This window comes from Mobula hypostoma, unplaced genomic scaffold (assembly GCF_963921235.1).
Source record: "Mobula hypostoma unplaced genomic scaffold, sMobHyp1.1 scaffold_100, whole genome shotgun sequence".
Taxonomy (NCBI): Eukaryota; Metazoa; Chordata; class Chondrichthyes; order Myliobatiformes; family Myliobatidae; genus Mobula; species Mobula hypostoma.
In genome coordinates, this window is record NW_026948183.1 from 235,571 (window position 1) to 261,480 (window position 25,910).

The 25,910-nt window shown below is 45.7% G+C and overlaps 1 protein-coding gene across 2 annotated transcripts in view; it reads left to right on the forward strand.

Annotated features, from left to right (window-relative positions):
* Positions 1-1,742: 1,742 nt before the first annotated feature.
* The window catches only part of LOC134341505 (NACHT, LRR and PYD domains-containing protein 3-like), a 49,313-nt gene continuing 25,145 nt past the window's right edge, over positions 1,743-25,910 (forward strand). Inside the window, exons 1-2 of one of the 2 annotated variants that reach the window (XM_063039373.1) lie at positions 1,743-1,977; positions 6,101-6,275. The gene's annotated coding sequence lies outside the window, so the exon portion shown is untranslated. The remainder of the gene's footprint in view (positions 1,978-6,100; positions 6,276-25,910) is intronic. The other variant, XM_063039372.1, reaches the window with a different exon arrangement.

Consider the following 25,910-nt stretch of genomic DNA (forward strand, 5'->3'; position numbering starts at 1 on the left):
ACCGTCCGGCAGAAATCGGTCCCGGGCCGCTTTCCCCTGCAACCGGCCTCCGATTTCCACAAACTCGGGATCAGACCCTTCCTCACCGCCGCTCGGACAGCCGGCAATAGTCGGTGCCGGCAGCGCGCCTGCGCGTCTCCGAGGGTCCAGCAGCGCCACCACTGGCCGGAGGCCGGAGGGACAACGCAGGGAGCTCGGCCGTCCGGCTTTCACTGGGGCAGCCCGAACTCCACATCAACTCCATCCAGCCGACTCCGAGTGAAAGTTAATGACCAACAAATATAATTCGCCTCAGCGATCAGCTGTCCGAATGATTCCCTGACTTTTAGAGGAAAGGGATATGTATGGCCCACATTGTCAGAGTGTTTAGTTTCATCATCATTCAGGTGCCTTGCCGTTCGGCGTGGGCGATCATGTCTCTCCAAACATCACGGTCCCTGACCCTCCGAATTGTAGTTGCTGCCTCCCCTGTTTCTAACCATGATGTTAATCCACCTATCATTTTCATTCCCTGTCTGCCTCCGCTTCTTCTTCGTTCCAGCTTTCCAGCTTTACCTAAATGTTCTAATGTCTCTCTTCGCATGATGCGTCCAAAGAATTTTGATGGCTGTTTTCTGATTGTTTCAAGTAATGTACGTTTTGTTTTCGTTCTCTGTCGAACTTCTCGTTGGTTATCCTGTCCGTATATGATATGCATAGCATTCTTCTGAGGAACCACATCTCTGCTGCATTGATTCTTTCTTCCATTGCATTTGTGATGGTCCAGGACTCGCAGCCATACATCAATATAGGGAGAATGTAGCAGCTGACAGTTCTAAGGCGGATGTCATTTGGTATTTTCCTGTTCGTTAGGATGTTTCTCATTTCTGTCAATGCTGATCTTGCCATTGCTATTCTTGCTTTTATGTCTGTTTCACATTTGCCATCAGATGTTACCCATGATCCAAGGTATTTGAAGTTGTGAACTAGTTTCAGGATTTCGTTTCCCAATACGATTGGGATATCAGATTTCTTTGAATAGTTTAGTTTACCAGGAGACAAAGAATAGAGGTCTTCTGTTGACACTGTGTAGACCCTACTGGCAATTCTCGTTCGCATTTTTTTTAAAAACATTGTATATGAAAATACTAAACAACAAAATACTACTCTGACTGAAGCCATTGAAAACCAGATCATCTGGTAAGTCCTCCCCTGAAACATTTCACAAACAAGAGAAAACCTGCAGATGCTGGAAATTCAGGGAACACACACAATGCTGGAGGAACTCAGCAGGCCGGGCAGCATCTTTGGACAAAGTACAGTGGGCGTTTCGGGCGGAGACCCTTCGGCGGGATGCTGCCGGACTGATGAGTTCCTCCAGCATTTTGTGTGTGTTGCCCAGAAACATTTGTAATTTTGCGACCCAACTCGAGTCAAACACCACGCTGCCCGCTCCATCAACAACACGGCACAGCGGAACACACAGCAGGGACTTTACATCACAACACTGGATTCAGTGATGAAACCCTAATTTAGTTTTGCTGTTCCAAGTCATACGAAACGACCATTAAGGTGTTTTTAAATAGAAGCGCTCAGCCTCACGTGACGTCACCCACGGACTCCCCGCATCCGCATCTGCTGTCACGTGCACTGCGCCTGAGGTCACACACGCGCTGCTGCGCTCGAGCTCGGTCGGTTTAACGGCTGAACTACTGAGCACGAGCCCCCACCCCACCCCCACAGACAACGGAGGAGTTAGAGGCTGCGCTGCCCCCATTGGTGCAGAGTGATGTCAATCACTGGTTACGCCCAATAGCGGAGGCGGTCGAACCGAGAGGGCGTTACCCCCGCTGAAAACCGTATCCCGAACTTTCCCTCAGAGCGGCTCAAATCCCAAAGTAAATGTCCGCTTTCTGATTTATTTCCATTTCCCTCCGAGGGAAGTTGGGGCGTTTGTGAAGCGTCTCCTGCGGCCGGAGTCTGATGTGTCGCTGAGAGGTAGGAGGAGACCGCTCGGCCCGTCGGTTTGATGCCGGTTCCCCGGGGAGGGAGAGGGGGATTTTATTGAAAGGATGAAGACGGTGAGAGAGGGGGCGGACAGGATGTTTGTCCCGGTGGGGACAGGAGGGGCTCATCTGTGGAAATGTCTGAGCCCACGGTGGTGGCGATTCACCACATTGGGGGGCAAACACCGGCAGACTGTTGCCCTGCAAGCGGGGCCAATGGTCCGGGTAAAGTGACAATTATTTGTGTTTTGTTGAGACTGTACCTGGAATATGGTGTAAAATCCCGCTCCCCACACTAACACGGGTTATACAGACCAAAGAACAAACTGCCGGAGGAACTCAGTGGGTCGGGCAGCATCTGTGGGGGGAAATGGACCGTCAACATTTCGGGCCGAGACCCTCCCTCCGGACTGAGAGTGGACGGGAAATAGTCAGAGAAAAGAGGTGAGGGGTGGGGATGGGGCAAGAGCTGGGGAGTGAGAGGTGGATCCAGGTGAGGGGGAGGTGGGAAGGTGGAAATAGTGACGGGGGTGGGAGGTGAGTGGTTGGGGCAACACGGGGCTGCAGATGGTGGAAATTAATTCCATGATCGAGGAGATGGGGATCGGGCAGAAACTTGTGTCTGAGATGGGAGAGCTGTAAATGTGAAATAAAGTGGGAAATGCTGCCGATGGGTCGGGCAGCGTGTGAGGGGCAAGGAGACGTCACCGAGTCACGTGGGAGACCTTCCACCGTCACGTGATCCCGTTTTACCACAGATCGGCAGCATCTGCGGGTTTGTCTCAGAGGCCCCGCCCCCCGCTCTGATGACGCAATAAGCACATTGCGCATGCTCACAGTCCCGGGACGGCTAGTGATTTTTTTCCCCCCGGTATTTGTTCAAGCGGGTCCGGAGCGGCGGATCGTCCGCGGGATCCGGATCGGGATCAGGAGAGGGTCCTCGCCCCCTCGGGCGGGGAGTCGGGGAGTCGGGGAGTCGGGGAGTCGGGGAGTCGGGGAGTCGGGGAGTCGGGGAGTCGGGGAGTCGGGGAGGGGGGGACGGATCATTTTCTACCAAGCGAGACCGACAAGAACCATGCGGTGAGTATTGAGTCCGGTCCCGAGCGATGCTGGGCAGCGAGTCCTGTTAACTTTACCGAACTGGTGGTCTCACCCCGCCTCCTGGACAGAACCTGCTGGGGTCGGTCCGGGTTGTGAGACCTTCACCCTGAACCTTGGGATACTTTCCATGGTGTGTTGATAAAAGTTGGTCAGGGGAGAAGGGTAAATGCTAAATTTCCTGTTGTTTTATCTGTGTCATTTTCGAACCATTTATATAGCAGTATGTACTGTTAATTCTGTCTCTGTGTATTGCGGGAGGACCATCAGTGATCGTCCTTGATCCCTTCTCCTAGTTGGTTCTATCTGCTCCTTCCCTGTCCATCTTGTTCAACCTCTGTCCAGCCTGTATCCCACCAATGATTACATATCAACAATCTCTCTTCTACCGTTGCCTTCATTGTGAAGTATTTTGCTTTACCGAGTTATTTCTGAAATCAGTGTTTGTTGCCTGGAATTACCACAGGATTTATTTAATGCAGAATGAGGAAGGATAAAGACAGTCACCACAGTTTTAGTTTCAAAGTTACCAAATGGCCGCTGTGTTAATCTTTGTCAGACAGTGACTCTCCACATTTAAAGTTGAGTCTGTTATTTCCTGTTTTGATCATTTTTGGAGAGGCGATTTCCCTGTTGCCAGGAACAGCCACAGGATCTGCAGGGAGTGGTGCACATTTTTATCGCTCTCTGAGTGTTAATGGCCTCGGGAGCAGATGTAACAGACTGATATTAGGGTGGGGAGGATGTTGTGAGCATTCACTGTATCGACTGTATTAACCCTGTGTTGGAATGAAGAGAAAACTAATGAATGTGTGCATTACAGTTGTGCAACTTTGTTCAGGCCGTCACAAACGTCTTGTAATCAGTCAATAGTTCTTCATAATTTCACGAAAGAAGGGAAAATGCTGGAAACGTTCAGCAGATCAGGCAACATCACTTCTGTTACTGGGTCCTTCACAGTTTCTCTTTCCACAGATCCAATCTGATGTACTGAGTTTCCAGCATTTAATATCAAATTGAAATGAAAGGCGTACAGGAAATGTGATGGCCAATTGTGCTGGGCAAAATCTCATTTAACAATAAGATAATGATAAAATGTGTTCAATTTAGCTGCTGGAGACAATGTGAAACATATTCCTGCCTGCTGGTGACCCATGCCCAGGTTTTCCAGCCCAATTTCTGGCCCAGTGAGAGGATTATCAGGTTCCCATTCTGACATAGGAGTGTTAGTTTTTGAACTCCGAATGGCCGAGACACGTCTGGGAAAATTGGTGCATCGCCTATTATCCTAGGATGTAGACTCCGGGCATATGCAACTGTCAGTATTTGGGATTTGACTGGGTTAGTACTTCTGTAGATGGGGCTGGATTAGATTAGGTTATGAGGACGCGCAGTCCTCTTTTATTGTCATTTCGTAATGCATGCATTAAGAAATGATACAATATTCCTCCGGTGTGATATCACAGAAACACAGGACAGACCAAGACTGAAAAACTAACAAAAACACATAATTATAACATATAGTTACAACAGTGCAACAACATCATAATTTGATGAAGAACAGGCCATGGGCACAGTTAAAAAAGTTCAAAGTCTCCCGAAAGTCCCACATCTCACGCAGATAGGAGAAGGAAGAAAACTCTCCCTGCCATGCCCGACCACAGTCCGACTCTGAGTCGTAGGAAAACTTTGAGCTCCGATCAGCCCTCTGACACCAAGTACCAAGCACTATCTCTGCCAAATGTTTCGACCTCAGCCCCGGTCGCCAGCAGCAGGCAAAGCCAGGGGTTTTGGGGCCTTCTCTTCAGAGATTCTCGATCGCACAGTAGCAGCGGCAGCGAACCGGGCATTTCAGAAGTTTCTCCAGATGTTCCTCTGTGCTTCTCATGTCTGCCTCCATCAAATCAGAATTGTGCACGGCATCCTACTTACAAATACGATATCATTGCACCAGAGAGCAGCACGTGCTGCATCGCACCACCCTCTTCTCCTCCCGCCTGGCGGGGTGAAAGGATGTTCAATGATTCAGAAGTCCTGGGGTGCTGGACATTGGTTGTGGGGAAGTTCCTGATGTGGGGACGATGTGTGAGGATTCTGGGGTCGGTAAGTGGCACAGTCAACTGTGTGACCCTATCACAGATCTTAACCCTGGCGAAATGGAATTGGGGATCGAGCTGCTCGAGCTCATGAGGTGCTGAGCAAGTATTTCTGGTTTGGGATCAGATGTTTGTTTCTGGAGTTCCTTTGGAAGCAATGATTGCTAATCTGAGGAGAGAATGAGATCCCATTCCATCCTTCACGGGAAGAAGCTGTGATTAAACGTTTGGAACAGTAGAATTGGACCCAGGGGTTCAGTGTTCAAACTGTGTTTGGAAATTTCTCCTCACTGTCACCTGTCTGTTAGTCAATGGTTCTGGGCCTGTTCTTGGTGGAGTTCACAGGGACCGTGAAGGTGGTGGTTAACTAAACCTACTGAATGCTGAAAAGCCTGGATATACTGGACTTGGTGAAGATGTTTCCATTAGACGGAGAGTCTGGGATCTGAGAGCACAGTCTCAGAATAAAGAAGCTTCCCTTTAAAACTGAGACGAGGAGCATATCTTAAGTAAAGGGTGGCTGATCTCTGGAATTTGTTGCCACAGAGTGTGGTTAAGGCTGCCATTTGGGTATACTTAGGGCAGAGATGAATATATTTGTGATTGCTAAGTAGTTCCGGGCTACAGGAGGAAGGCAGGAATATGGTGTTGGAATAAAAATCAGCCGTGGTTGAATGGTGGAGCAGACTCGATGGACCGCATCACCTAATTCTGTTCTCGTGTCTTGTGTCTTGCCGTGACTGAACGATGACTCCTTCATATCCCATATCAGATTTTGTGATGTATCAGGGATAATTACAGATTTGTTCACTGCGATCATTATATTTGTCTTCAACGTTTAAATTTCAGTGTTTTGTTTTTTGGAACATTGAGCAGAAATGTTCTCCTTTGTATTGTTAACGTGCTTCATTATCTCTCTAGTTAAAGTTAGACCTGAGGTGAGAGATTTATTGGAAGAAAAGCCCACAACTGGAAGCAAACCACGACTGAAGACAAGGGAACAGCAACAAGTGAACCAGCCCGAGGACTGAGAGCACCAACTGGAGAGAACCCTTCTGACTTAGGGTTTCCATCGATTCAGTCAGGAGAAAGTCTGGTGAGTCTCATTTACTCAAACACTGGTCCTTTAGACATTACCTATCTGCAGAAAGGAAAGTAGGAAATAATTGGGGTGAGACTGAATGTGACCAGAAGTACCAGTTATGCCTCTATCAGACCCAGTTGCAGTCACTTCAGGTCTGGTGATGTGCTGTCAGTAACCCATCTCTTTAAAGTCACTCACATTCCCTCAGTGTTTACTCATTTCAAGGTCTTGCATCTTGTGAAGTAGTTTTTGGTCATCTCTCAGTGGGGGATGGAAACAAAGGGGAGAGTTTATACTGAATATCTTTCAAAAAAAGTAATTCTTTGAACTTACTTGCTGCAAACTTGCTTGGACTTATCTTCTTGGAGTGACAGAGAACAAGAGGTGTATAAAATGATGAGAGACATTGATCATGTGGATAGCCAGAGACTTTTTCCCAGGGCTGAAATGACTGACATGAGGGGGCAGAATTTTAAGGTGCTTGGAAGTAGGTAGAGAGGGGATGTCAGGGGAGTTTTTTTCACACAGAGTGGTGGGTACAGAAGGCATTGCTGGTGACGGTACTGGAAGCGGACACAGTAGGGTCTTTTAAGGGACTCTTAGAAGGGTACATGGAGCTCAGAAAAATAGTGTTGTGCATTTGGGTAATTCTAGACAATGGTTGGCAGAATATTGTGAGCCAAAGGGCCTGTAATGTGCTGCAGATTTCATGTTCCATGTTCAGCCTTACTACCTATACCCTATATATTCTCAACCAAATGACTGATACAGATGACAAGTAACAATAGGTGTAACACTGGGGAACATCAATAGGCACTGGCCTGGAGTCCAAGAAACAGACTCTCACCATCACCCTCTGCTTCCTGCCATTCCTGCCTGAAATGTTAACAGGAAGATTAGTCAGTAATTAATAAGAAAAGAGAAATGTTACTTACTGAAAGGTCACATATCCTGTCTGATTCAATGGACCCACTCCTCCCTTGTTTATAACTTAATTTCTCCAGGGACCCATCCTCCCAGGTCGCTCTGCGTCTGATAACCCACATCCCCAACCTCCCCCACCCCGCCAATGGCCCCACACCCTCACACGTAGACTGATCCACATCACCCACATCCCCAATCTCCCTCTGCTCCTCCAATGGCCCCACACCCTTTCCACCATTTACCCCACACCCTCACACGTAGACTGCTCCACATCACCCACATCCTCCCTCCCAGCTTGGGGAACCACAACTAATTGATCCCACAGTCTCAGCTCGGGCACAAAACTAAAACCAGAGCTGCAAGACCAGACAGCCTGGACTCCCCAGCTGTCCGGTTCGGTCCCGTCCCACTTCCACTGCAGCTGACGCTCGATTTACACAAACCCGGGATCAGCCCCTTCCTCACCATCGGCTAAAGAGGAGAACTACTGACATCAGCTGGAATTGGCACTGCTGCACTTTGCAGGAGGTCCCTGTGGCACCTCCGGAGGGCGGGGGGACAACACAGAGGGTTTGGCTGACCCGTTCTTTCAATGTGACACCCCTGAACTGCAAATCAACTCCATCTAACCAAATCTGGGTGAACTTCAATGACCAACAAATATAGTTCCTCTCAGCGATCTGCTGTTTGAATGATACACAGACTGAGAGGAAGGGGTATCTGTGGTCCACATTGTCCGGGTGTTTAGTTTACCAGGAGACAAAGACTGCAGGGATGAGAGGTCTTCTGTTATCTGATGTGAATCTGTGGTTACACTGCTGGCAATTCCAATTTACATCAGTAATTGTGAAATTAGTAAACAACAGGATGCTGCAGTGACTGACCCTCCCCAAACCAGATCACCCTGGGAAGTCCTCCCCAGAAACATTTGGGGTTTTGTGACCCAACTCAAGAAAAGGCCACGATGCCCACTCCGTAAACAACATGGCAAATAGCAGGAGACTCTACTGATTCAGTGATGAAACCTGTTAAGTTTCTTCATTGTTCCTCTGAAATCATTAAAAACATCCATTGAACAGCTTTTGGAAACAAGTTCTCACCCACACGTGACATCACTCTGTGCCTCATCATGTCTGATGTCACGTGTGGGTTTCCCACACCAGAGTCTAATGTCACTCTGTATCCCCACATGCCTCATGACACGTGTGGGTTCCCCACACTGGGATATGACATCACTCTGTGTCCCCACATGCCTCATGACACGTGTGGGTTTCCCACACTGGGATATGGCGTCACTCTGTATCCCCACATGTCTGATGTCACGTGTGAGTTCCCCACACTGGCAGCTGATGTCACTCTGTATCCCCACATGTCACTTGTGGTTTCCCCACACCGGGACCTGAGGTCACGTGTGCAGTTCCTTACATCACACTGGTGCTGAGACGGTTGAACTTTACCGGCTAAGGTAACAATTACCTGACCCACCCGCCCCATCCCACAGTCAACAGAGGAGTTACTCTCTTCCCATTGGTGAGAAGTAATGTCAATCATTGCTTATGGCCAGTAGCAGAGATGGACCAGCCGAGTGGGCGTTACCCCTGCTGATCCCATCTCCCGCTCCCGTCCCCAAACTCCCCGTCAAAGCAGAACAAATCTCAAAGTAAGCGTCTCTCCTTTTTATTTATTTCCATTTCCCTCCACGGGAAGTTGGATATGTTCGTAAAGTGACTTCTGCGGCCGGAGTCTGATGTATCGCTGACAGGTAGGAGGAGACCGCTTGGCCTGTTGGCTTGATGCAGGCTCCTCACGGAGTGAGTGATCCGGCAGAAGGATGAGGGTGAGGGATTTTACTGAGAGGATAAAGATGGTGTGAGAGGGGGTGGTCAGCATGGAGTCTGAGAGGATGTTTGTTCCTGTGAGGGATCAAGGAGTAGGGTGGGGAAGGAGCCCGTTGACAGTGGATAAGGGACATGAGGGGCTCATCTGTGGAAATGTCTGAGCCCATCGTGGTGGTGAACAGAGATATTCACCACATTGGGGGACAAACACTGGCAGACTGTTGACCTGCAAGTGGGGCCAATGGTCCGGGCAAAGTAGAGATTGGAGTGGTGTTGGGGGGGTAGGCAAGGATGTTCCGGTCTTGGGTCTTACTGAATGACAGGATGGACTGGATGTGCTGACTGTGTCCACAATATGGCCGAGGGACCAAATTCAACATTTCCAAGTCTGCTTTGGAAAAAAAGTATTTTTGTACATTGTCAGTGACACAAAATGTATATTTATGATTATTGACACAACATGTATATATTTGTATAGTGTTAATGACACAAAACTTGTATTTCTATATTGATAATGACACAGAATTGTATAATTTATTATCTGAATGTACTTGCCTGTGATGCTGCTACAAGTCAGTGTTTCTCTGTCCCTGCACCTTCCCGTACTTGTGCACTTGGGAATAAATTCAACAGGACCTGAGAGAACCCAGTGAGATTTGATTAGTGATGATCAACTTGGCAGCTCGGCAGGTACACTGTTAAATGCAAGACCCTTAACAGTGTTGATGATCAGAGGGATCTTAGAATCCAAGTTCATCGCTCCCTGGAAGTTGCTGCACAGATTGACAGGGTGGTTAAGAAAGCAAATGACATGCTTGTCTTTATTAGTCAAGATACTCCATTCAAAATTCAGGAAGTAATGTTTCAGCTTCATAAAACTGGAGTTAGGCCACATCTGGAATATTTCATACAGTTCTGGTTGCCTCATTCCAGGAAGGATATCAATGACCCTGGAGAGGGTGCAGAAGAGGTTTACCAGGATATTGCCTGGATTCGAGGTCATGAGCTGTAACAAGAGGTTGGACAAACTTTGGTTGTTTTCTCTGGAGCGGCACAGGCTGGGGTGAGATGATGGAGGTTTATAAGATTATGAGAGGCACAGTCACCATTTTGTGCTGATGTGGATTTGCAGCACTTCAGATAAGCTGCTGTTAAGCCTGGTGATATGTGCTTCGGGGCTGTTGTATCTTCTCCCAAATTGGGTAGGTGAGAAAGGAGAATGTCCCAGGTTGTGGGGATCTTTGATTTTCCGAGGGAGTGGGAAGTCCAGAAAGAGCTCATGGAGGGGAGACTGGTTTCTGCGATGTAACTCTGCAGTTCCCTGCAGTCACGGGCAAAGCATTCCAAGGCGCGGAGTAACCGGATGGAGAATATTTTATGGTGCATTGATAAAATTTGGTGACGGGCAAAGCGTATATACCAAAGTTCTTACAGCTTGGTCTAGCCTTGTTATTTTCGGATCTTTTATACAGCCATATTGTGGTGAGCATTTGGTCCACAATGACAGACGAGGCAGCTCATTAAACTCAACAGTTTTATTGTGATAAACACAAAATAGACCGGCCACCGCGACTCGGAGAGTGAACCCAACCAGTCTCATACAGACAGGGGAGGTGACCATCACATACCCCGGCTACAGTTAGATTGACCCACAAATACAGAAGTAAATAACTGTATAATCCAAGCTTAAAGGTAACAATAAATGAACTGGAACATCCCATCATAACCACACGAAAGCATTTTAATACAAGAACAGTAACCAGAGCTCTTCATTAGAAATGTAGGGCGGGCTGTCGACCACTCCCCCCCCCCCCCCCACCCCGGAGAGTGTAATAGTATGTATCATTAATTCGGTATCTGTGTATTGCTGGAGGACCATCAGTGATTGTCCTTGATACCTTCTCCCACCTGGGTCCATCTGCTCATTCCCAGCCCATCTGGGTCAGCCTCTGTCCAGTCCATATCCCACCACCTCAATGATATATATCAACCATATTGTTCAATATCTGTCCAGTCTGTATCTCACCACCTCGATGATAAATATCAACCATCTTGTTCAACCTCCGTCCAATCTGTGCTGCCTGGGGTGATGGTAGTGGCAGATACTTCGGGACTTTTAAGAAATATTTAGATCAGCACATGATGTGAGGAAAATGGAAGGATATGGACATTTTTCTGGCAGATGGGATTAGTTTCGTTGGCCATTTCATTATTTGAATACATTGAGCACTGTGATGTACTGTTCTAGTCCTGTGTCTCTTGCCGAGAGGTTTCGGGGTAACGGAGGCAAAAGGAGTGAGTGGGAACAACAGATCAGCTGGAGCCCAGTGTGGGAAATTAGAGATCACCCACTTCTGTAGGAGAAACAAATCCGGAGTGTGTTTAAATGGAGAGTTTAAGTGCAGTGGGTGGAGAGGGAGGTGAAAGGTACATTGTATTTATTGTAAGAATTTTTGGGTATAAGAGTGAAATGACAGTAACAATTATTTGGATTTTGTTGAGATTGTACCTGGAATATGGTGTAAAATCCCACTCCCCACACTAACACGGGTCATACAGACCAAAGAACAAACTGCCGGAGGAACTCAGTGGGTCGGGCAGCATCTGTGGAGGGAAATGGACCGTCAACATTTCGGGCCGAGACCTTCCCTCTGGACTGAGAGTGGACGGGAAATAGAGAAAAAAGGTGAGGGGTGGGGATGGGGCAAGAGCTGGGGAGTGAGAGGTGGATCCAGGTGAGGGGGAGGTGGGAAGGTGGAAATAGTGACGGGGTGGGAGGTGAGTGTTTGGGGCAACACAGGGCTGCAGAAGATAGAAATTAATTCCATAGAGGATTAACAAAGAGGTTAGAGAGTATTTGTTTTAGAGAGTGCAAAGAAAATTCACCAGACTGATCCCTAGAGTGGTGGGGTCATCATATGAAGAAAGATCAAATGTGATGACCCTTTCATTGAGGGAATCGAGGACTGAGAGGTAAACACATTGAAATGCACGACATCATTACCGGTTGAACCAGGGATCCCAGTCTCTGAAAAAGGGGTGGACTGTCCGGAACTGAGATGAGGTTGCAGAAATGGACAGCAGTTTTCATAATTGTACAGCTCCCGGTTTACACCTTCTCAGTGGCACACTCCAGACTTAAGCATTTGACCTGTAACGGACAGGCAGATCGCAGGGACTATTCCTTTATTAAAAATCTTTGCCTCCAGTGTGCTTCATATCTCAATTGAATGAAGAAAGGAACATTGCTCCTGGGTGTTCCTGCGGAGTTAACCCTCCAGCTGCTGATTAGAATTCAAGCTGTACCAATACTAATGTACATGCATTTTTAAATATCAATCTAGAGGGCTTTACCTTCACTGGGATGAGTTTGATTTTGTCCACTTCTCAGATTTTCAGTTTCCATTTCATTTTGGCCAAATCAAGAAAGCGGGCAGCATATCATATTTGTTAGATCCTGAGCGAGTCATCTTTCTGAAACCTGAACTCTCCCGTTTTGTGAGTTTAACAAAACTCGACCGTCTCTCCACCTGCGCTGAGCTGGATTTTTCACTTCCAACTTCTCGCTCTGCTTTTACAGGTCGGCAGCCGTCTCTGCGTCATTTTAAACACCTCGTCGCCAATGTTATGTTATGACTTCGATACTTTATACTTTAGTGTCACCAAACAATTGGTACTGGAACATACATTCATTACAGCGATATTTGATTCTGCGCATCACACTCCCTGGATTACAAATATTAAATATTAAAAATAGTTAAAATTAGTAAATATTAAAAAATTAAATTATAAATCATAAATAGAAAATAGAAAAATGGGAAATAAGGTAGTGCAAAAAGACCGAGAGGCAGGTCCGGATATTTGGAGGATACGGCCCAGGTTCGGGTCAGGATCTGTTCAGCAGTCTTATCACAGTTGGAAAGAAGCTGTTCCCAAATCTGGCCGAACGAGTCTTCAAGCTCCTGAGCCTTCTCCCGGAGATAAGAGGGACAAAAAGTCTGTTGGCTGGGTGGGCTGTATCCTTGATTATCCTGGCAGCACTGCTCCGAAAGCGTGCGGTGTAAAGTGAGTCAAAGGACAGAAGATTAGTTTGTGTGATGTGCTACGCCGTGTTCACGATCTTCTGCAGCTTCTTCTGGTCTTGGACAGGACAACTTCCATACCTGGTTGTGATGCACCCTAGAAGAATGCTTTCTATGGTGCATCTATAAAAATTAGTGAGGGTTTTAGGGGACAGGCCAAATTTCTTTAGTTTTCTCAGGAAGTAAAGGCACTGGTGGGCCTTCTTGGCAGTGGACTCTGCTTGGTTGTACCAAGTCAGGCCACTTGTGATATTGACCCCGAGGAACTTAAAGCTTTTGACCTGTTCCACTTGTGCAGCACCGATGTAAATTGGGTCGTGCGGTCCGCCACTCCTTCTGAAGTCAACAACCAATTCCTTCGTCTTGCTGACGTTGCGGGATAGGTTATTGTCTTCGCACCATGCCACCAGGTTCTTAATTTCCACTCTGTACTCAAACTCATCATTACCCGAAATACGGCCTACAATTGTTGTGTCATCAGCAAACTTCTATACTGAGTCTGATGGAAACTTGGCTACACAATCATGGGTGTACAGTGAGTACAGCACATGGCTGAGTACACAGCCTTGTGGGGCACCGGTGCTCAGAGTGATTGTAAAGGAGAGCTTGTCCCCTATTTTTACAGCCTGTGTCCTGTCTGTGAGGAAGTTGAAGATCCAGCTGCAGATCTGAGTGCTAAGGCCCAGGTTCTGGAGCTTAGGAATCAGTTTATTTGGAATGATTGTATTAAAGGCAGAGCTGTAGTCAATGAAAAGGAGCCTTACGTATGCACCTTTATTCTCCAGGTGTTCTAAGGAGGAATGTAGGGCCAGAGAGGTGGCATCTGCCGTTGACCCGTTGCTCCAGTAGGCTAATTGCAAAGCGTCGAGGTTGACCGGTAGGCTGTGGTTGATGTGTGCCATAACCAATCTCTGGAAGCACTTCATAGCAATTGACGTCAGAGCCACAGGTCGATAGTTATTCAGGCATGCCACCTTGCTCTTCTTCGGCACTGGGATTATCATTGCCTTCTTAAAACATGAGGGGATCTTGGACTGAAGCAAGGAGCAATTGAAGATGTCAGCAAACACTCCAGCTACCTCACCTGCACAGGCCCGGAGAACCCGTCCTGGGATGCCATCTGCTCAGTACTAATCACCAAGCTTCAGACTTGGGCTCTGCACCTCTCTCTGCAACTCGATCCTGGGTTTCCTTAGCCGGGGAACACAGTCAATGCAGATCAGTGCAAACTACTTCTTCCACGCTGGGACTTCACCCAAGCACACCAGAACAACGTGCGCTCAGTCGACTGCTGTACAATCTGTCATGTCTGTATATCTAAACATAGCCACAACATCTGTTGATATATTCGCATGTGCTTATGAAGCTTATTGGTCGAATCACAGCTGACGGGCGATAATTGCAAAATCTTGCAAAATTTCATAGATTACGTGAGCCCTTTTCCCGCTCCCATTTTACCACAGATGTGCCGAATCTGCAAGTTTGTTTCCGAGGCCCCGCCCCCAGCTCTGGTGACATTTCAACTACAGTCCCGGCTTTCCTTCAGTTCTGTGTGGAAGCAGGTCGGCGGCGGTGGATCGTCTGCTGGGTCGGGATTGGGAGAGGACTATCACCCCGAGGGTCGGGAATCTGAGGAAGGATCCACTCTCCGAGCGTGAAGACATCAATTTCTCATCGGTGAGTGTTGAGACTGGTCCCGAACATGGTCGCCTGATGTCGGGTAGTGTTTCCCATTCACTTCTCCGTTCTGGCGACCTCTCCACGCTTGCTGGTGAGAACATACCGGGGTCGGCCCGCGAAGTCGGACTTTCACACCGAGCCGCATGAGGTGAGCCGCCGCTCAACCCCTATTGCTCTGGTCCCAGCAGCGGGATGAGGTGGTGATGCCGGGATTAAACCCATCCGTTGTGATGTATTCCGGGAACTTTACTTCCATTACTCGCCTTGGTATCGGATCCAAAGTTCATCTGGATCGATAACTCTTTTACTTAATTACAGGGCTCAGGAAGCGTACCTTCGGCCTGTTGCGTTTTTGCAGTCAGTATTGCTTAAGCAGAGTAATTGCACCTTCGGGATACTGTACCACGTATATGTTTCATCTTTCCCCCGTTCAGACACGACAGTGTGGTCAAGATCTGTCGCATCCTTTCGTTGTGGGTTGCCATCGTTTTTTTTTGTTGTTGTTGTTGAATCTTTTCCACTGTTGCTACCTGCCGAATCGCAGCCAATATCTATAACCCAAATAGTGTGAGAAATAAGGCTATTCCATGTTTCCGGGCTTCTCAAAAATTTTAAAACTTCAGTTAAGCCTCACTTCAGAATCGACATATTATTGTCATGTACGGAGATACAGTCACAATGTTGTCTTAAATAGCATTCATACAAAGCAACACATTACAACAGTTCATTAAGGTGATATTAGGTAAAACAATAATAGGTTATTACAAAGCATTATTGTTGCAGAGAAAGTACAGTGTAGGTGGACACACGGTGCAATGTCACATCGAGTTATACTCTGAAGAGAGGAGTCCACCCTGTCATAGTGAGATCGATTCAATTTGCTTCTAATAGCAGCGTGGAAACCGTCCTTGAGATGTGGTCAGTGTGTTTAACGTATTTTAAAATCTTCAACTTGGGTGAAAGGTGAAAATGTCCACGTTTATAAAGATCTCAGATAATGCTGCCTGCTCTACTGATGCAAGCGAACTTCACACACAGTTCAACCTCTGTCCAGTCTGTATCCCACCTCCTCAATGATATATATCAGCCATCCTGTTCAATCTCTGTCCAGTCTGTATCCTACTACCTCAGTGATATCTATCAATAATCTTGTTCAATCTCTGTCCAGCCTGTATCCCATCACTTCAATGATATATATCAGCCACCTTGTTCAATCTGTCAGTCTGTATCCCATTACCTCAATGATATATATATCTGTAATATTTCTTCTAACATTTGCTTTCATTGTGAAGTTTTTTTTTTGCCACCTTTACCTCACGGAATCTTCCAGGAACCTTTTCTTTTTCTTTTAACTAGAGCTACCAGAGGGTTAAATTGGGGCAGGGTAAAAGCAGTCATTGCAATTTTTAGTTTCACTGTTACAAATTGGCTGCAGTGCTAATCATTGTCATAAGGAAACTCACAGCATGTGATGTTGAGTTTGTTATTTCCCTTTTCGGTTATTTTCAGTTCTTTAACTTTTGAGTGTTTCTTGCATTTGCAGCTTCTTAAGATATTACTCTGGAATGATTAAAATCTTCTTGGAAATGGACTTGTGTAGAACGTTCAAGTTAGATCTATTTTCTTACAGCGCAGAGAGACGTCTTTCAGCCCATTCGTCCGTGCCATTCCCTGCATGCTCCCATCTACCTGCCGCCATACCATGCTCTTCCATAACTCTTTCATCCATATTGATATAAGTAATTGCTCTTAAATACTGACCTGCACCTACCACTTCTGCTCGGCGATGTTTCCATGGACCCCTCGTTAATGGTTAGTGGTGTATGATATTAAAAAGGTGGGAACCCCAGCTGGAATCTCCGCTTATTTTCCTATGCTCCAGGGAATCAAGTTTTAACCTGTTCAACCAACCCATATCATCATTCCCTTAAGTAGCAGCAACAACCGTGTAATTTCCCCTGGACTCTATCATGACTATTGAGATAGATTTTTTTCAAGTAACTGATCGGAACTCCACAGAATTCTGCAAATTCGGATTCACAGTGTCTTTTACAACTTTAACGTTAACATCCCAAATCCTCTTATTAAGGGCATCTCCTGTCCCTATGGGCATTTTATATGTCTCTGCCAGCATTCGTGCAGTTTCATCACTCGCGTCCCAATTACACATAGCGAACAATTTGTCATGCCCTGGACATTTATCTGTACAAATTCACCTCAGGAGAGTAAGCACCTGTTCTGTACACTGGATACAGTCCATGACTTTAAAATTTCCTCATTTCTATCGTCTCTGTATCTTTCTCCCAAGTACGTGCAGACTCAGAGAAATCCTTGAAGATCTCCCCCATCTTCTTCTGGCTCCTTGCATAGATTATCACGCTGATCTTCAGAAGACCTTTGGGTCAGTTAATGGGGCAGTAAGGAAACAACAGGTTTTCTCATTTAATTATACAGACACTAAATAGATAGTTATTCATGGAAATGTGCTTATTAGTCTGGTTGTTTACAATGTTTGCAAGAATGATTTCTGGAATAAAAAGCTTTATGTATGTAGTGCATTTGCTGTCTCTGGGGCTGTTCTCAAAGCAGGGATGGGGCGCTGGGAGTAGGAACCTCGTTGAAATGGAGCAAATACTGAAGTCTCATGGGGTAGATGGATGAAGAAGTTTTCATCAGTAGTGGAGTGTAGGAACTGAGAGGAAAACCCCACAAGCCATTCTGTTTTATCTATAAAACTGCTCCTCTAACATTTTATCCAGTAGCAGGGTCTGAACCTGGCTGTACTGCCAACTGCAGTTTTACGTTATTTGAAGGTACAGAAATTTGATAGGATTTTGAATCGCTTAACTAAGCAAAGACGGAGATCTCATAAATATCACCACAATGTAATACCTTTTGTAAATAATAGATTACTGACGTTTGAAGCAGACTGATCGTATTCAACAAAGTGCTTTATTTTGGACCAGCTTCTGCACTGCTGAAAGTTCTGAGGAGCTGCAGTTACCAGCAGATTTACTGGATGCGCCTCGACAGGGTTAAAACAGCAACTGGTATTTTAGCTTCACCATTACAAAATAGCTGAGTGTTCAGTGTTCGTTGTGGTCATAAAGAAACTCAGAGCTTATGAGGTCGAATGTTACTTCCTTTTCCGTTTACTTCTGGTGGGCCCCTTCCTCAGTCACCAGGGTAACAGCCCACCAGAACTGCAAGGAGTATTGAAGATTTTTATCGTTCTGCAGTCACTGGCCTCAGCGGAGAGACAATGGCCTTAGGATTCAGTGTTGATTCATGGATGCATTGAGAATTTACTGTATGGAATATATGATGTCTGTGTTGAAATGCAGAGATGACCATTGAATATTGGGATTGCATTTGGTCAAATCTTTTCATGATGTCACAGACATCTTACAATCAGTCAATATCTGTGAATCAAAAGAAAAGACAAATCAGGTCTACTGAGTTTCCAGTGCCATATTTACTATTAACTGTTAAAACATGTTCTTCCTGTTCCACTACGGGAAATGTAGCGGCGAACTAACCTGGTCTAGATCTCACTCACCAATAGAATAAGCAACACGTCATGTTCAATTCACCTGTGGAGACAAGCTGAAATGTATCCGCGTCCACGTTGTGACCGAAGGCCAGGAGTTCAACCACGATCTCCGTCCAGGCAAAGGTTGTTCAGAGTCCAGTTGTGTCATGAGTTTTTTCAGGAGTGTTAGGTTTTGAACCGGGAACAGCTGAGACACTGCAGCACATTTCCTGTAACAAAGAATTCTGGGAGTGCTGGGCCATGGTTGTAATCCTGGGATGGGGATGCCAAGAATATGGAATTTGCAGTGTTTGGGTTTAGAACATAAGAACATAAGAAATAGGAGCAGACGTAGGCCATCTGGCCCATCGAGCCTACCCCGCCATTCAATAAGATCGTGGCTGATCTGTCTGTAAACTCAGCTCCATCTCCCTGCCTTTTCCCCATAACTCTTAATTCTTATTTTGTTAAATCTATCTAACTGTATCTTAAATATATTTAGTGAAGAAGCCTCAACTGCTTCCCTGGGCAGAGAATTCCACAAATACACCACTCCGTGGGAAAAACAGTTTATCCTCATCTTCGTCTTGATTCTTCCCCTGAATCTTGAGGCAATGTCCCTAGTTCTAGCCTCACCTACCAATGGAAACAATTTTCCTACTTCTATCTTATCTGTCCCTTCCAGGCTTCGCTCGAGTTTATTGCTTCTACTGATGGCGCTGGACATTCCACCTTTCGCAATGTAGCGGAAGTTTCGGACAGATGGGCCCAGGTTGCGGGGAATCTCTGATTACACCATCCTGTGTGAGACGTGGGGAAGATGTGCAAATCTCTTGTGGGTGGGTTGGGATCCTGTGAGGACGGGTCCTGGGATACCACACAGGTGTTGACACATATATAATGGACCCATCAATCAAGCTGCCCGGGCGTATCTGGTGATCAATTAGTATTTGTGTTCTGTGCTCAGATGTTTATGTCTGTGGTTCATTTAGAAGTAAAGAAGAGAATGAGTTGCCATTCCTTCCCCCACAGTGACAGACGGTGAGTTAATGGGCTGTTCCATGTTTGCAGCAGTAAACGTGGACCCGGGGTTTAGTGTTCAATCCGAGTTTGGAAAGTCCCTCTCACTGTCCCCTGTCTGTCAGCTAGTGGGAGTCAAATAGAAACTCAGGAAGGATAAACAAAACTCAGAAGTATCAGTATTACAGTGGTTTAAATGGAATTACAGAGGCCTGAGAGAGGAATTGGACAGAATTGTTCGGAATTGATCACTTACAGCAGAGCATCAATTTGTGGGAAGTTAGAGGGTCTGTAAGGCTATAAAAACAAACAGAAGGCAACAGAAGTTGTTAAGAAGATAAAGGTGGAATACTAAAGTAAACAAGCTCATAATATTAAAGAGGTTACTAAACGTGTATTCAGAGACATGAACTGTGAAACAAGAGACACGACTGGATATCACAACGCTGGAAAATGATACTGGAGAGGTAGTAAAGGGGGACACGTCATGGCGGACGAACTGAATAAGTATTTTACACCAGTCTCCATGGAGGAAGACACTAGCAGCATACTGGAAGCTCCAGGTGTCAGGGGGCATGAAGTGTGTGAAATTACCATAACTGGAGAGAGGTTTCCTGGGAAACTGAAAGGTCTGAAGTTAGATGTATCACCTGGACGAGATGGCGTGTACCCCAGAATTCTAAAAGCGGTGGCTGAAGACATCGTGAGACATTAATAAATTTATTTCAAGAATCACTAGCTTTTGAAATGGTTCCGGAAGGGTGGAAAATTGCAGATGTCACTTCACTCTTCAAGAAAGGAATGGGGCAGAAGGATGCCAATACGCCAACTTGTCTGAGCTCAGTATTTGGGAAGATATTGCAGTCGATTATTAAGGATGTGGTCTCAGAGGACTTGGAGACCCATCATAAAATAGGTCATGATCTTGCCGAACAAATCTGACGGAGTTCCGAGAGGAAATAACAAACATGATAGACAAAGGAGAACCGGTTGATGCTGTGTATTTGGATTTTCAGAAGGTCTTTCTAATGCTGCCACACATAAGGCTGCTTAACAAGCTACGAGTTCATGGTATTACAAGAAAAATTCTGACCTGTATAAAGCCGTGGTTGATTGTAAAGGGGCAAAGCGTGGGAATAAAAGGAACCTTTTCCAGATTGCTCCCGGTGACCAGTGATATTCCACAGGGGTCTGTGTTGGAACAGATTCTTTTCCGTCGTTCGTCAATGATTTGGATGATGGAATTGATGGCTTTGTTGCAAAGTTTGCAGAGGGAATGAGGATAGGTGGAGGGGAATGTGGTTTTGAGGAATTAGAAGGGCCACAGATTAGGAAACTGGGCAAAGAAATGGAATACAGTGTTGAGAAGTGTATGTTCATGCACTTTGGCAGACGAAATGAAAAGGTTAGTTACTTTCAAAATACAAGAGAAAACTGAGGTGCAAACAGACATGGGGGTCCTAGCGCAGGAATCCCTAAAGATTAATTTGCAGGTTGAGTCTATGGTGAGAAAGGCAAATGCGATATTAGCATCCATCTGAAAAAGAATAGAATATAAAACCAAGGATCGATTGTTGAAACTTGATAAAGCACTGGTGAGGCCGCACTTGGAGTGTTGTGAACAGGTTTAGGCCTCTTAACTTCGAAAGGATTATGCAGAAGCTGTATAGGGTTCAAAGGTTGTTCACGGAAATGACTCCACGACTGAATGGCTTGTCATATGAACAGCGTTTGATACCTCTGGGCCAGTATTCACTGGAATTCAGAAGAATGAGGAGTGATCTGACTGAAACCGATCGAATGGTGAAAAGACTTGGTAGAGTCGATGTGGAAATGATGGTTCCTCTGCTGGGATAGTCTACGAACAGATAACACTCGCTCAGAATAGAGGGGCGTCCTTTCAGAACGGGGTGAGCAGGAATGTATTTTGCGAGGGAACATTGAATCTGTGGAAGTTTCTTTCTTTGCCACAGGTAGCTGTGGAGGCTAAATCTTTGTGTATATTTAAGAGGGAGGTTATTAGGTTCTTTATTGGTCAGGGTATGAAACTATGTGCTGAGAAGGCAGGAGATTGGGAATGTCAGGAAAATTGGATCAGCAATGAAGAAAGTGCGGAGCAGACTCGAAAGGCCAAATGGCCTAATTCTGCTCCGACATCGTATGGACGAAGGGAGATAGAACATAACATCACGGATCTTGCTCTTTGGAATCAAATGTTGAATCATCTTCCTGAACCTCCTTTTAACCCTCTCTATTTCTAACGCATACTTTCTCATGTTAGGGGCCCAAACCTGCGCACAATACTCTAAGTGATGGAGGAAAAGGAGGTTGGCGCAGAATAGAAAAAGCTTGGAGACAGTGAGAAAGGGAGGATAGGCAGGTGATAGACAAGGGACGCGCTCAGTCCGATGGTTTGAGTTGTGTCTATTTTAATGTGAGGAGTATCATGAATAAAGCGGATGAGCTTAGAACGTGGATTAACACTTGGAGCTATGATGTTATGGCTATTACAGAGACTTGGATGGTGCAGGTGCAGGAACGGCTACCTCAAGGGCGTGGATTTACATGTTTCAGAAAGGATAGGGAGGGAGGCAAAAGAGGTGGGGTCGTGGAACTGCAGATCAGAGATAGGGTCACGGCTGCAGAAAAGGACGAAGTCATGAAGAGTTGTCTACGGAGTCTCTGTGGGAGGAAGTTAGGAATAGGAAGGGGACAATAACTCTACTGTGTGTTTTTATAGACCACCCAATAATAACAGGGAAATGGAGGAGCAGATAGGGAGGCAGATTCTGGAAAGCAAAAATAATAACAGGGTTGTTGTTGTGGGAGATTTTAATTTCCCAAATATTGATTGGCATCTCCCTAGAGTGAGGGGTTTAGATGGGGTAGAGTTTGTTCTGTGTGTCCAGGAGGGTTTCTTGACACAGTTTGTAGATAAGCCTACATAAGGAGGGGCTGTACTTGATCTGGAATCGGGAAATGGTCTGGTGTCGGGTGTCTCAGTGGGAGAGCACTTTGGAGATAGTGATCACAATTCTATCTCCTTTACCACAGCATTGGAAAGGGTTGGGAACAGATAATGTTAGAGAAAAGTTTAATTGGAGTAAGGGGAAAAACGAGGCTATCAGGCAAAACTTGGAAGCATAAATTGGAAACAGACGTTCTCAGTGAAATGTACGGAAGAAATGTGGCAAATGTTCAGGGGATATTTGCGCGGGGTTCTGAGTAGGTACATTCCAATGAGACATGGAAAGAATGGTAGGGGACAAGGTGCGTGGTGTACAAAGGCTGTTGTAAATCGAGTCAAGAAGAAAAGAAGAGCTTACGAAAGGTTCAAAAAACTTGGTCATGATATGAATATGGAAGATTATAGGGCTAGCAGGTATGAGCTGAAGAATGAAATTCGAAGAGCTAGAAGGGCTATGAGAAGGCCTTGGCAGACAGGATTAAGAAAAACCCCAAGGCATTCTACAAGTATGTGAAGAGCAAGAGGATAAGACGTGAGAGAATAGGACCAATCAATTGTGACAATAGAAATGTGTGTATGGAACAGGAGGAAATAACAGAGGTAATTTAATGAATTCTTTGCTTCAGTATTCACTGTGGAAAAAGATCTTGGAGATTATAGGTATGACTTGCAGTGGACTGAAAAGCCTGAGAATATAGATATTAAGAAAGGGGATGTGCTGGAGCTTTTAGAAAGCATCAACTTGGATAAGTCACCGGGTCCGGACAGGATGTATCCCAGGCTACTGTTTGAAGCGAGGGAAGGGATTGCTGAGCCTCTGGAAATGGTCTCTGCATCATCAATGAGGATGAGAGAGGTTCCGGAGGTTGGAGGGTTGTGGATGTTGTTCCTTTATTCAAGAAAGGGAGTAGAGATAGACCAGGAAATTATACACCAGTGAGTCTTACCTCAGTGGTTGATAAGTTGATGGAGGAGATCCTGAGAGGCAGAATTTATGAACATTTGGAGAGGCATAATATGTTTAAGAATAGTCAGCATGGCTTTGTCAAAGGCAGATCGTGCCGTAGGAGCCTGATTGAATTTCCTAAGGGTGTGACTAAACACATTGATTAAAGTAGAGCAGCAGATGTATTGTACATGGATTTTAGCAAGGCATTTAATGAGGTACCCCATGCAAGGCTTATTGAGAAAGTAACGAGACATGAGAACGATGGGGACACTGCTTTGTGGATCCAGAACTGGTTTGTCCACAGAAGGCAAAGGGTGATTGTAGACAAGCCATATTCTACATGAAGGCCGGTGACCTGTGATGTGCCTCAGGGATCTGTTCTGGGACCCCTACTCTGTGTGATTTTAATGAATGACCTGCATGAGGAAGTGGAGGGATGATAAATTTGCTGATGACACAAAGTTTGGGGGTGTTGTGGATTGTGTGGAGGGCTGTCAGAGGTTACAGCGGGACAGTGATAGGATGCAAAACTGGGCTGAGAAGTGGCAGATAGAGTTCAACCCAATAAGTGTGAGGTGCTTCATTTTGGTAGGTCAAATATAATGGCAGAATATTGCATTAATGTTAAGACTCCGGCAGTGTGGAGGATCGGAGTGATCTTGGGGTCTGGAGTCCATAGGTCACTCAAAGCTCCGACGCAGGTTGACTCTGTGGTTAAGAAGGCATACCATGCATTGGTCTTCATCAATCACGGGATTGAGTTTAAGAGCCGAGAGGTAATGTTGCAGATATACTGGACCCTTGTCAGACCCCACTTGAAGTACTGTGTTCAATTTTAGTCGACTTACTATGGGAAGGACGTAGATATCATAGAAAGGATGCAGAAGAGATTTACAGGGATGTTGCCTGCATTGGGGAGCACACTTTACGAGAATAGGTGGAGTGAACTCGGCCTTTTCTCCTTGGAGCGACGGAGGATGAGAGGTGACCTGATAGAGGTGTATAAGATGATGAGAGGCATTGATTGTGTGGATAGTCAGAGGCTTTTCCCCAGGGCTGAAATGGCTCGCACGAGAGGGCTTATTTCAAGGTGCTTGGAAGCAGATACAGAGGAGATGTCAGGGGTAAGGTTTTTACTTAGAGAGTGGTGAGTACGTGGAATGGGCTGCCGGCAGCGGTGGTAGTCGCAGAAACGATAGGGTCTTTTAACAGACTCTTGGTTGGCTGCATGGAGCTTAGAAAAATAGAGGGCTTTGGGCAAAGCCGAGGTAGTTCCAAGGTATATGTTCGCTGAGCTTGGTGGGCCAAAGGGCCTGTACTGTGCTCTATGTTTTCTATGATTCTATATGTTGCATAATCAGGACTTCATAAATTCTCAAGAGTTCATCATTCCTTTTATATTACAGTCCTCTTGAAATGAATGCAGAGATCGCATTTGCTTTCTTCACCACCGGCTCAGCCTGTATCTTAATATGTAGGAAACTACACAAACTCTCCCAAGTCTCTTTGCACCTTTTTAAAATTATTTTTGGCCCAGCTTGTTATCTCCACACAACTAAACTGGGAAATCTATAATTATTATTTAACAGACAATTTCTTCACTGCCTATTACATCCCATCTCAGTATAATCCAGTTATTTGCTGCTCTCGTTTGCCACATTTTCATCTGTATTCTCTATCATTACTATCAGTGCCAAGCACCCAGTCGCTTTCCCTGCAGCACCTGGCGAGTCTCAGCCTACATTCAGAGAGACAACCATCTGCAATCTCTCTCTGGCATCTCCACTTGCTTCTACTTGACCCTACGCACCTTTCCCTTTTGGACCAGCCTCCCATGCAGAATAATTTGATTAGACATGACCTGCCAGTCTGATCATTAAGCCCAGTCTTTCGAAATCCTATCAATTCCATTTCTTAAAATACCTTCCAAGGACATACCCAAGACTGATGTCAGGATCACGTGCATATTGTATCCCTTCGCGCCTTTCTAATACAATTGTGGAAAACCAGCTCTCCTCCCATCTTCTGGCATATCACCCACAGCTCTGTGCATTTTACATGTCCCTGCCAGATTTCAAGTAGTTTCTGCACTGACCTCCCACAGGGTCTGAGGGAACACCTTGTCAGGCCCTGGGGATTTATCCATTCTAATTCAGCAAGCACTTGTTCTGTAATATGTATACAATCCATAACAAGGCTAACATTTCCAGATTTCTATAGTCTCTGTATCTGTCTCCCAGGTAAATACAGGCAAACAAAAATCATTGAAGATCTACCCTATCCCATTCGGTTCCTTGGCTAGATAGCACGCTGATCTTTTTTGACAGTTAATTGGGCAGTAAGAAACGATACATTTGGCTCAATAAACTATTCCGCCACCAAATTGTCTGTATCCATGGAAAAGCGCCCATTACAGTTGTTGTTTACAAAGTTCACAAGAGAGATTTTGGAATGAAAAGTTTTATGTATGAGGAGCACTTGGTGTTTCTGGGCCTGTTCTCAATGGAGGGGTGGTGACTCTCGGAACAGGAACCTCAATGAAATCCTGAGGTCCAGATAGAGTGGATAGGGACAAGATGTTTTCAACAGTAGGGGAGTCTAGTAATTAAGGTCACAATTTCAATCTATTCAATTGTATATGTGTACCTTCCCTT